We start from the raw sequence: 9,810 nt of genomic DNA, 5'->3' as shown, positions 1-9,810 counted from the left end.
TCTTGAGAGAGGGTCTCACTATATAGTACAGGGTGCCCTGGAGCTTGCTATGTAGCCTAGGTTGGCTTTAAATTGCCCTGTCTCAGTATCTCATGTGTTGGGATATCAGACCTGAGTTATCATGTTTGAAGAAAAGTCAACATCTTTATTGCTGCTCATGGTTTCTGCAAACTGTTCCCTTGACATTATCTCAAAGTACTTCTACTGCCTAGGCTGTTCTGTTTCCCAGCATGGACAGCACTTTCCGGTCTTCTCCAGAACACAGGAGTAAGTCTGTCTCTGCTAGTTAAAAAAAAAAAAAATGAATGAATGAAAACAGATTGTAACCAGATTACGCGTTAGGGCTTTTTCGGCTCAGAGCCCTAAATCTGATGCCTATCTTCTGTTTGCAACCAGACCAACAATATTCCAGCCTGGACTTGTTTTGATAGTAACTAAAAAGCATCACTTCTTTACAACCTTCATTTGTCATGTGCAGATTATTTCTGGTTTTCAGATCTCTAGTTCACCACTGAGAGGCCCAGCTAATGGAATTCTTCTTCTCCACCTCTTCTTCCTCCTCCTCCTCCTCTTCCTCTTTAGTGAGGTCTCTGTTTAATTACTTTTTCTCCTTATACAAATTCTGGGTCAACTCACTACTAGTTCTTTATTATGTGCAATGTTCAAGTGTAGCTTAACTATTAGATGAAGGATCCTGAGTGAATTATGCTTTTCTTGTCCTTTTTTGGTTTGGTTTTCAGAGGCCACTGTTGGAAAGAGGACCTGAACTTAGATTTAAAAGCAATCATGTTAGACAGTAATGCTGAGGGAGTTTTCACTTCTCATCTTTTCCAAGCACCAGGTAAGTCATGCTGGGGTACTTACTAAGCAATTTTCTGGACAGATTTCACTTTCCAAAATTAAATCAAGAACAGATAAGCAACTTAAATAGACCTATAACCTCTAATGAAATTGAAGCAGTCATTAGAACTCTCCAAACCAAAAAAAGCCCAGGACCAGATGGCTTCAGTGCAGAATTCTACCAGAAATTCAAAGTACAGCTAATACCAATTCTCCTCAAAGTATTCCACACAATAGAAGCAGAAGAGTCATTACCAAACTCTTTCTATGAGGCCACAATAACCTTGATACCCAAGCCACACAAAGGCACAACTAAGAAAGAGAACTACAGACAATATCCCTCATGAACATTGACACAAAAATTCTCAATAAAATATTGGCAAATCGAATCCAAGAACACATTAGAGAAATCATCCATCCCGATCAAGTAGGCTTCATCCCAGGGATGCAAGAATGGTTCAACATATGAAAATCCATCAATGTAATTCACCATATAAACAGACTGAGGAAAAAAACATCACATGATCATCTCACTAGATGCCGAAAAAGCCTTTGACAAAATCCAACATCCCTTCATGATAAAGGTCCTGGAGAAATCAGGGATAACAGGAACATACCTCAACATAATAAAAACAATATACAGCAAGCCAACAGCCAACATTAAATGGAGAGAAACTCAATGAAATTCCTCTAAAATCAGGAACAAGACAAGGCTGTCCACTCTTTCCATACCTCTTCAATATTGTCCTTGAAGTCCTAGCTAGAGCAATACAAAAGGAGATCAAGGGGATACAAATCGGAAAAGAAGAAGTCAAACTCTCACTATTTGCAGATGATATGATAGTCTACATAAGTGACCCAAAAAACTCTACCAGGGAACTCCTACAGTTGATAAACATCTTCAGCAAAGTAGCAGGATACAAAATTAACTCAAAAAAATCAGTAGCCTTACTATATACAGATGATAAACACAGTGAGAAAGAAATCAGAGAAACATCACCCTTCACAATAGCCACAAACAACATAAAATATCTTGGGGTAACTCTAACCAAAAAAGTGAGAGACCTGTACAGTATGTACACCATCCCTGACTTCAAGCTCTACTATAGAGCTATAGTAATAAAAATAGCTTGGTATTGGTACAAAAAAAAAGACAGGTAGACCAATGGAATCAAATTGAAGACCCTTATATTAACCCACACAACTATGAACACCTGATCTTTGACAAAGAAGCTAAAAGTATACAATGGAAAAGAAGAAAGCATCTTCAACAAATGGTGCTGGCATTACTGGACTCAGACAGGTAGAAGGTTGCAGATAGATCCATATCTATCACCATGCACAAAACTTAAGCCCAAATGGATCAAAGACCTCAACATAAACCCAACCACACTGAACCTCTTAGAAGAGAAAATGGGAGATAACTTTGAACGAACTGGCACAGGAGACCACTTCCTGAACATAATGTCACTAGCACAGACACTAAGATAGACAATGAATAAATGGGACCTCCTGAAACTGAGAAGCTTATGTAAGGCAAAAGACACAGTCAACAAGACAAAACGGCAACCCACAGAATGGGAAAAGATCTTCACCAACCCCACATCAGACAGAGAGCTAGCTTCCAAAATATACATAGAACTCAAGAAGCTAGTCACCAAAACACCAAATAATCCAATTAAAAAGTGGTATACAGAACTAAATAGAGAATTCTCAATAGAGGAATCTAAAATGGTTGAAAAACACTTAAGAAATTGCTCCACATCCTTAGCCATCAGGGAAATGCAACTCAAAACAACTCTGAGATATCATCTTACACCCATCAGAATGGCTAAAATCAAAAAATGCCAATGACAGGTTATGCTGGAGAGGATATGAAGAAAGAGGAACACTCCTCCATTGCTGGTGGAGTGCAAACTCATACAGCCACTATGGAAATCAGTATGGTGGTTTCTCCAGAAAATGAGAATCAGTCTACCACAAGATCCAGCAATTCCACTCTTAGGCATATACCCAAAAGATGTACATTCATACTACAAGGACATCTATTCAACTATGTTCATAGTAGCATTATATGTAATATCCAGAACCTGGAAGCAACATAGATGCCCCTCAACTGAAGAATGGATACAGAAAATGTGGTACATTTACACAATGGAGTACTACTCAGTGTAAAAAAAAAAAAAAAAAAAAAAAAAAAAAAAAAAAAAACAACAAAAAAAGGAATCTTGAAATTTGCAGGCAAATGGATGGAACTAAAGGAAACCATTCTAAGTGAGGTAACCCAGTCACAGAAAGACAAACATGGTATATACTCACTCATATGTATATATTAGACATAGAGAAAAGGATTACCAGCTTACAATCCACATCTCCAGAGAAGCTAGGAAACGGGAGGACCTTAAGAGAGACATAACACAGTCCCCCAGTGAAGCTGAAAGGGACAAGTGCCCCTGAACAAATTGGGATCATGGGGGAGGGGAGAGGGAGGTAGGAGAAGGAGGAGAAGGGAGGAAAATATGAAGGACCAGGAAGATTTTTTTGTTTTTTTGTTTTTTTTTTTTTTCTGAGACAGGGTTTCTCTGTGGCTTTTGGAGGCTGTCCTGGAACTAGCTCTTGTAGACCAGGCTGGTCTCGAACTCACAGAGATAGGATCAGGAAGATTGAGTGGGGAGAGGAATAGAGGAGAGCAAGAAAGAGACACATCAATAGAGGGAGCCAAGATAGGTTTAAAGAGAAATCTGGCACTAGGGAATTGTTGGGTGCTGCAGAGTACCGCGCCTACAAGATGGCGCCGGTTTCCGCCTTCTGCCAGCCCAACGACGAGTGCTCTCTGTGGTAAACAACTCCTTATTAGGAGAGAGGCCACGTATCCTTCTAAATCTGCTTGGTGACAACCTATCCTAGCGTGCCACCTGGGCGTAGATGATTGGTAGTTGCTGGATATATTAAGCCCCGCCTTCCTGGGTTCGGGCCACTTCCTGTAAAGCAAGGTTCCCGAATAAACTGTGAGAAAAAGATTCCTCGGTGTTGCGTCGTTCTTGCTGGTCAAGGGTGGACTCGACAAGTGGTGGCCCGTACGGGGAATCAGAACTTCTCACAGTCGGGGTGGCACCGGTAAGTTCCCAAGGTAAGTGGGACAAGTAGGTCCTCGGTGAATGCGGCAATAAGGTCTCCGGTAAAAGAACAATACGGTAAAGAGGCAATAAGGTCTCTGGTAAAGTAAAAGTAACGATAAAAGCCCTCGGCAAAGAGGCAATAAAGTCTCCGGAGAGGAGCAAGACTGAACCGAAAGTAAACACCTCGCTCCTGCTTTAACTTGCAGAGTGAGAGTAAAATGAATGGACCCCACTATTATAGTGGTGATTTGGATATTTTTTAACTTTGCAGTGTGGGCTTTTGTTTTTTGGTGGTGCTATCCAACTTGCACGCCTTCGGACTGCACAAATTAAAACAAAAGTACAATGGGATCGTCACAATCACATCCAATTTTTCTGGCTCTTCAAGAGCTGCTTCATTCTAAAAATTTAAGGTTAACTAAAGCCACATTGCAGAGGTTCCTGAGTGAATTTGACACCATTGCACCCTGGTTCTCGGTTTCGGGCAATCTCTCGGTGGCTAGTTGGGATAAGTTAGGGAAAGATTTGGATTTTGCCTGGGAACAAGGAACATTGGAGCCATGCGTTCGCCCGATATGGCGACTAGTACACATCTGTCTAGAGGACCAAGAGGGAAATAAGAAAGCTATAGCAAATGGACAAGCTGCCCTTGAAATGCTTCAAGAAGAAAGATCAGAACAGAAAGTGAGACTGGAAAGGAAAAACAGAAAGGGAATAAGAAGCGAGTCTATCCTGCTCTAAGAGAATTGAGGAAGGAGGTAAAAGAACAAGGAGAGGATTCAGGATCAGAGCAGGATATATGTGAGGATGAGGACCTCACGGAGGATGAGGAGGGAGAGATTATTGAGCTCATGGAAAAACATTCCTTAAAAGTACCAGAAAAACAGCACCCTAAAATGGCGGCTATAAAGCAAGGGCACCGCCCTGTTGCTCCTCCCCGCTACTGCTCGAAAGAGGACATAGGAGCTCCTGGTTGCTCCACCTTCTGTCCGGAAGTGTGGCGTACTGTTCGCACTGAGTTCCGGATTGCTCGACCACTGGCTTATCCAGTTTTTACAGATGGTAACCAACAGACATATCATGAGCCGACTGACTTTAAAATAGTCAAGGCTCTGGCAGAGTCGGTACGCACCTATGAGGTGACGGCAGCTTTTACAATTGCTCAGGTAGAAGCACTCAATCGCTTCTGTATGACACCTAGTGACTGGATGAATTTGGTAAGCGCTTGTTTATCACCAGGACAATATTTAGATTGGAGAGCTTTCCAAATTGAATTTGCCAATGATCAAGGTGCGCCTAACCTCGAGGCTGATAATCCAGCCTGGGATGTGGACATGCTTCTTGGTCAGGGACGTTTTGCACAGCAACAAACAGTGTATGATCAGATTAACCAAATAGCCATTAGGGCTTGGAGGTCTCTGCCTCCAAGCAGAGGTGAGGTCATTGGAAATCTTACAAAGATATTACAAGGTCCTATGGAACCCTTTTCAGACTTTGTGGCAAGAATGGTAGAATCTACAGGACGAGTGTTTGGGGATCCAAATGCTGCTATGCCTTTGATCAAACAGATGATTTATGAACAATGTACAAAGGAATGTAGGGCTGCAATAACTCCATATAAAGGTAAAGGCCTTGAAGTCTGGATGAAGGTCTGTAGGGAGTTAGGGGGCCCATTGACCAATGCTGGCCTAGCAGCTGCTGTGATGCAATTAACTAAGAAAGGTGGAAGTTCAGGAGCTTGCTTTAAACGCGGCAAGCAAGGGCATTTGAAAAGGCAATGCCCAGAAAGAGGAAATACTACAGTCAATAATTCTACCCCGAGCCCTAAGCAACTGGGCTTATGCCCTAGATGTAGAAAAGGAAACCATTGGGCTAAGGATTGTAGATCAGTAAAAGACATCAATGGACAGCCTCTTGTTCAGGGGTATGGAGGAGCTCATCCAAAAAATGGACGACGGGGCCCACCACCCCAGGGCCCACAAATATATGGGGCCATGGAGGGTCAGAACCAGGAGCAGAGTCCCAAAACCTGGCCCTCTCTTCAACATCCGAGAGACCAAGGAGAGCCACTACAGGCTCCTCGGGGCTGGACTTATGCTCTACCACCAGACTAGTATTAACTCCCAGAATGGGGGTCCAGCTCGTTGACACTGATTTTAAGGTACCCCTTGAGCCTGGCACAGTAGGCCTGCTTATAGGAAGATCATCTTCAGCCTTGAAATGTCTACGAGTACATCCTGGAGTTATAGATCCTGATTATATGGGTGTAGTAAAGATCATGGTAGAATCTCCTAGAGAGATTATAGCCATTTCTCCTGGAGACAGGATAGCACAGCTACTGCTTTTGCCAAGTTAACATGATAAGTTTCCAGCTCAAACCAGAGAGAGAGGAGAGGGAGGCTTTGGTTCCACTGGTTCAAACTTAACCTTCCTAGCTTTAGACCTCGATCAACGTCCAACCCTTGAGTTAATAGTGGATGGTAAGAAAATCCTAGGCTTACTAGATTCTGGAGCTGATAAGAGCATCATAGCCACCAAAGATTGGCCCTCTGGCTGGCCTATACAGGTCTCTTCCCAAACTTTACAAGGTTTGGGCTATGCTAAGGCCCCTGATATGAGTGCTAGACAATTGCCTTGGAAAGATCAGGAAGGGCATTCAGGGACCATGCAGTCTTATGTGTTAGACTTACCAATTTCACTATGGGGAAGAGATCTGTTAAAGAATATGGGTTTTAAACTCACAAATGAATACTCGGAAACATCTCAAGATATTATGAGACACATGGGATACGTCCCAGGTCGGGGGCTCAGAAAACATCTGCAGGGCCGAACTAGTCCTATTATTCCACAACCGAGACCAAAGAATCTAGGTCTGGGTTTTTCCTAGGGGCCACTGGGGAAGGTATTCCTATTACCTGGAAAACAGAGGAGCCGGTATGGGTTCCTCAGTGGCCACTTTCCTCTGAAAAACTGGAGGCTGCTAGGACTCTAGTGCAGGAGCAGCTGGATCTGGGGCATATAAAATCCTCTGTGTCTCCATGGTATACTCCCATCTTTGTTATTAAGAAAAAATCTGGTAAATGGAGATTGCTTCATGATCTTAGAGCTATTAATCAGTAGATGCAAATTATGGGCCTTGTGCAACATGGTCTTCCACTTTTAACCTCTTTACCTGCATCCTGGCCTATGGTCTCTATAGATATTAAAGACTGTTTCTTTCTTTTCTTTTCTTTTCTTTTTTTTTTTTGATGCTTGACTCAGATTTTATTTACATTTGTCTACAGTATCATTTCCTTATGAAATGAACTAGTACAGCTCAGTTAAACCAAATCCAATCATAATCATCTCAACTGTTTTGTAAACTCTATTAGCTAAATTTATAATCTTGTATTTGCCTAGTACAGCCCAAGTTTTAAATACAGAAAGCACAAGAACAAATGAAGGCTAACACGTCGGATCTAGAAGATCTAGGCAACTCAGAAAAGTTGACTTTCGAGAAGTCTGAGGCACAATTACAAGAGAGTAAGAGTTCTGTGCAACCTACAGTAAATGCAGCAAGGAAAATAAAGACAAAAAAACACAGGAAAGCTTGTAAAAATATTACGAAAATATTTCTACATACGATATTTTGTTTTCATCTTTAGATCAGTTGAGGTGAAAAGCACTTTAAAATAAAAACATTGTTTGATCTATCTACTAAACATCTTAGAATGCTTTACTTATTTAAACCGCAGCAAATACTAAAGGAGGGGAGAAACAGGAAAAACAATTCCTGTAACAAGAAGCCCCAGCACAACTGCAGGTCAATTGTATACTTACCTTGCTTTGCTGCTGGAGAGACTGTTAAAAAGAAACCTTTTAACTTTTAAACCAGAGAACAAAATGGATGTCAAGTAACCAGATTTTAATTTTATAAATAAAACTCTGAAAGCATTTTAAGCCATATGTTTGTTTGTTTGTTTTTTCAGGTGAGGAAAGAAATAATTCTGCCGACATCATGCAGACATAAGAATTCTTCTGTTACTTAGACATCTACAGTGCTGAAAAATCAGACATCTCAAGGCAAATGTTCACTTAAATTCATATCTCTGTCAGCCTGTCACTGAGAAATAGGCTTCAAAAACTTTCTTCAATTTGCCCGTGAACTATGATTTAGTCTTTTTTTAAATTTTTGTCAATCAAGTACAATATTTGGTAACTAGATTTAAAGGATATCCATATTTCTTAAACTTATATTTAGATAGACATTTTGAAGTAAGATGGATAACCTGTTCCTTCTGCAATTGCTAATATCCTCTTGCATTAAAATCGGTGTAAAGCCGATAAGAGAGATAATGATTCTAAGGCACCCTCAGAACAGAGAACTCAAAGTTCCCAGTTGTCAGCTTTGTGAACTGTAGTTAACGTCTGGTAATAAATCACTGACACAGTTAAACAACATAACCAGGTTGACTACTTCTCCCATATGAACATGAACTGATGTTTTCAACAATTTTATTAGCCTTGTCCATGTGTCTGAAGTCCAGGCAACCCTGTCTCTGTCAATAGGACATTTAGAAATGAAAAGGACAAGGAAACAAAGTACTTTGTTACAGCTGTTTCTAAACACAGCAAATGGTTGTAAATAATGAACAGAGCATTTATCTGGGGAACAGTATGGCTTAAAACGCAATTTACTTTCAATTTCACAAATAAACACAGTTGTACTGTTTTGAAAAACAACAAAGGCATGCATGCACCTCTACTAGCAGATGTAGCACTTCTGACCAAATGAGACATCAACTTCCTAAAAAATATGCTTCATGCACTGTATTTAATGTTTTTTAAAGATGTAAATTTTAATACATTATTTCTTTTTTGAACTTGAACGGGAACCAGAATGGGTTGATCCGGAAGACGACCTGTGGTGCCTTTCGGGTGACCGTGATCTTGTTCGTCTTTTTTTGCGAACAGCAGGTGAAGAAGGTCTAGATCGACTCCTCTTACTGTCTCTTTCAGGAGATGATGAAGAACTCGACTAAGATCTTTTTCTTGGGGAGGAAGAGCCCCTGTGGGACCTGGAGCTGGATCTTGATTTCGAACCATGGGATCTGGAATGTTCTCTCGAACCGGAGTGAGACCTTGACTGCGAACTGGAAGAGCTTCGTGAACGGGACCTGGACCTGGACCTTGAACTTGAGAGGGAGGATGAGCGTGATGAAGATCTCGAGTGAGATGATCGAGACTTTGAGCGACTCCGTCTATTGGCTTTCTTTTTATTACTATCTTCTTCACTGGCATCAAGATTATATTTTGAGAGGTCAGCATCATCTTCATCCTCGACCTCGTCCAGCTTATATTTAGACAGATCTTCATCCTCACCCTCTTCTTCTCCCTCTGATTCTTTATCTTCAACTTCCTTTAATATAGATGCAGGACCAACTGCCTTTCCCCTGTATTTCTTCTTTTTACGTCCAAACTCATCATACTCTCCATCAGATTCTTCTCTTTCTATATACTCAACATTTTCTCTTTCATTAAAACCACCTCCATATCCTGTTCTCTCTTCTAGCTTAGCATACTTTGGAGTGTTACACATGTTACACTCTGATCTTCTGGCCCAATTCACATTACTGCAAGTTTTGCACTGCCAGTCATTTGCACTAAATAAGCCCTGGCTCTTCTCTGCCAGCGTCTTTCCTATTTCTGTGCCCCCAGCTTTCATCATCTTGGCTTCAGTTGTTTTCTCTCGACCGCATCGATTACAGCTTGTTCTCCTAGCAAAGTTTACATTTCCACACTTCTTGTCAGGGCAGATCCTGACAGGGCAGATCCAGTCGCCGTCACTGACTGGGAAATTCTTGGTGGACAT

At 41.3% G+C, this 9,810-nt stretch overlaps 1 pseudogene; it reads right to left on the bottom strand.

The window, feature by feature from the left end:
• Positions 1–8,753: 8,753 nt before the first annotated feature.
• On the bottom strand, positions 8,754–9,810 carry LOC113832450 (annotated as a pseudogene).

Source organism: Cricetulus griseus, assembly GCF_003668045.3.
Source record: "Cricetulus griseus strain 17A/GY chromosome 1 unlocalized genomic scaffold, alternate assembly CriGri-PICRH-1.0 chr1_1, whole genome shotgun sequence".
NCBI lineage: Eukaryota > Metazoa > Chordata > Mammalia > Rodentia > Cricetidae > Cricetulus > Cricetulus griseus.
The sequence above is the reverse complement of the archived record's forward strand: the minus strand, read 5'-3'. Positions and strand labels throughout refer to the sequence as shown.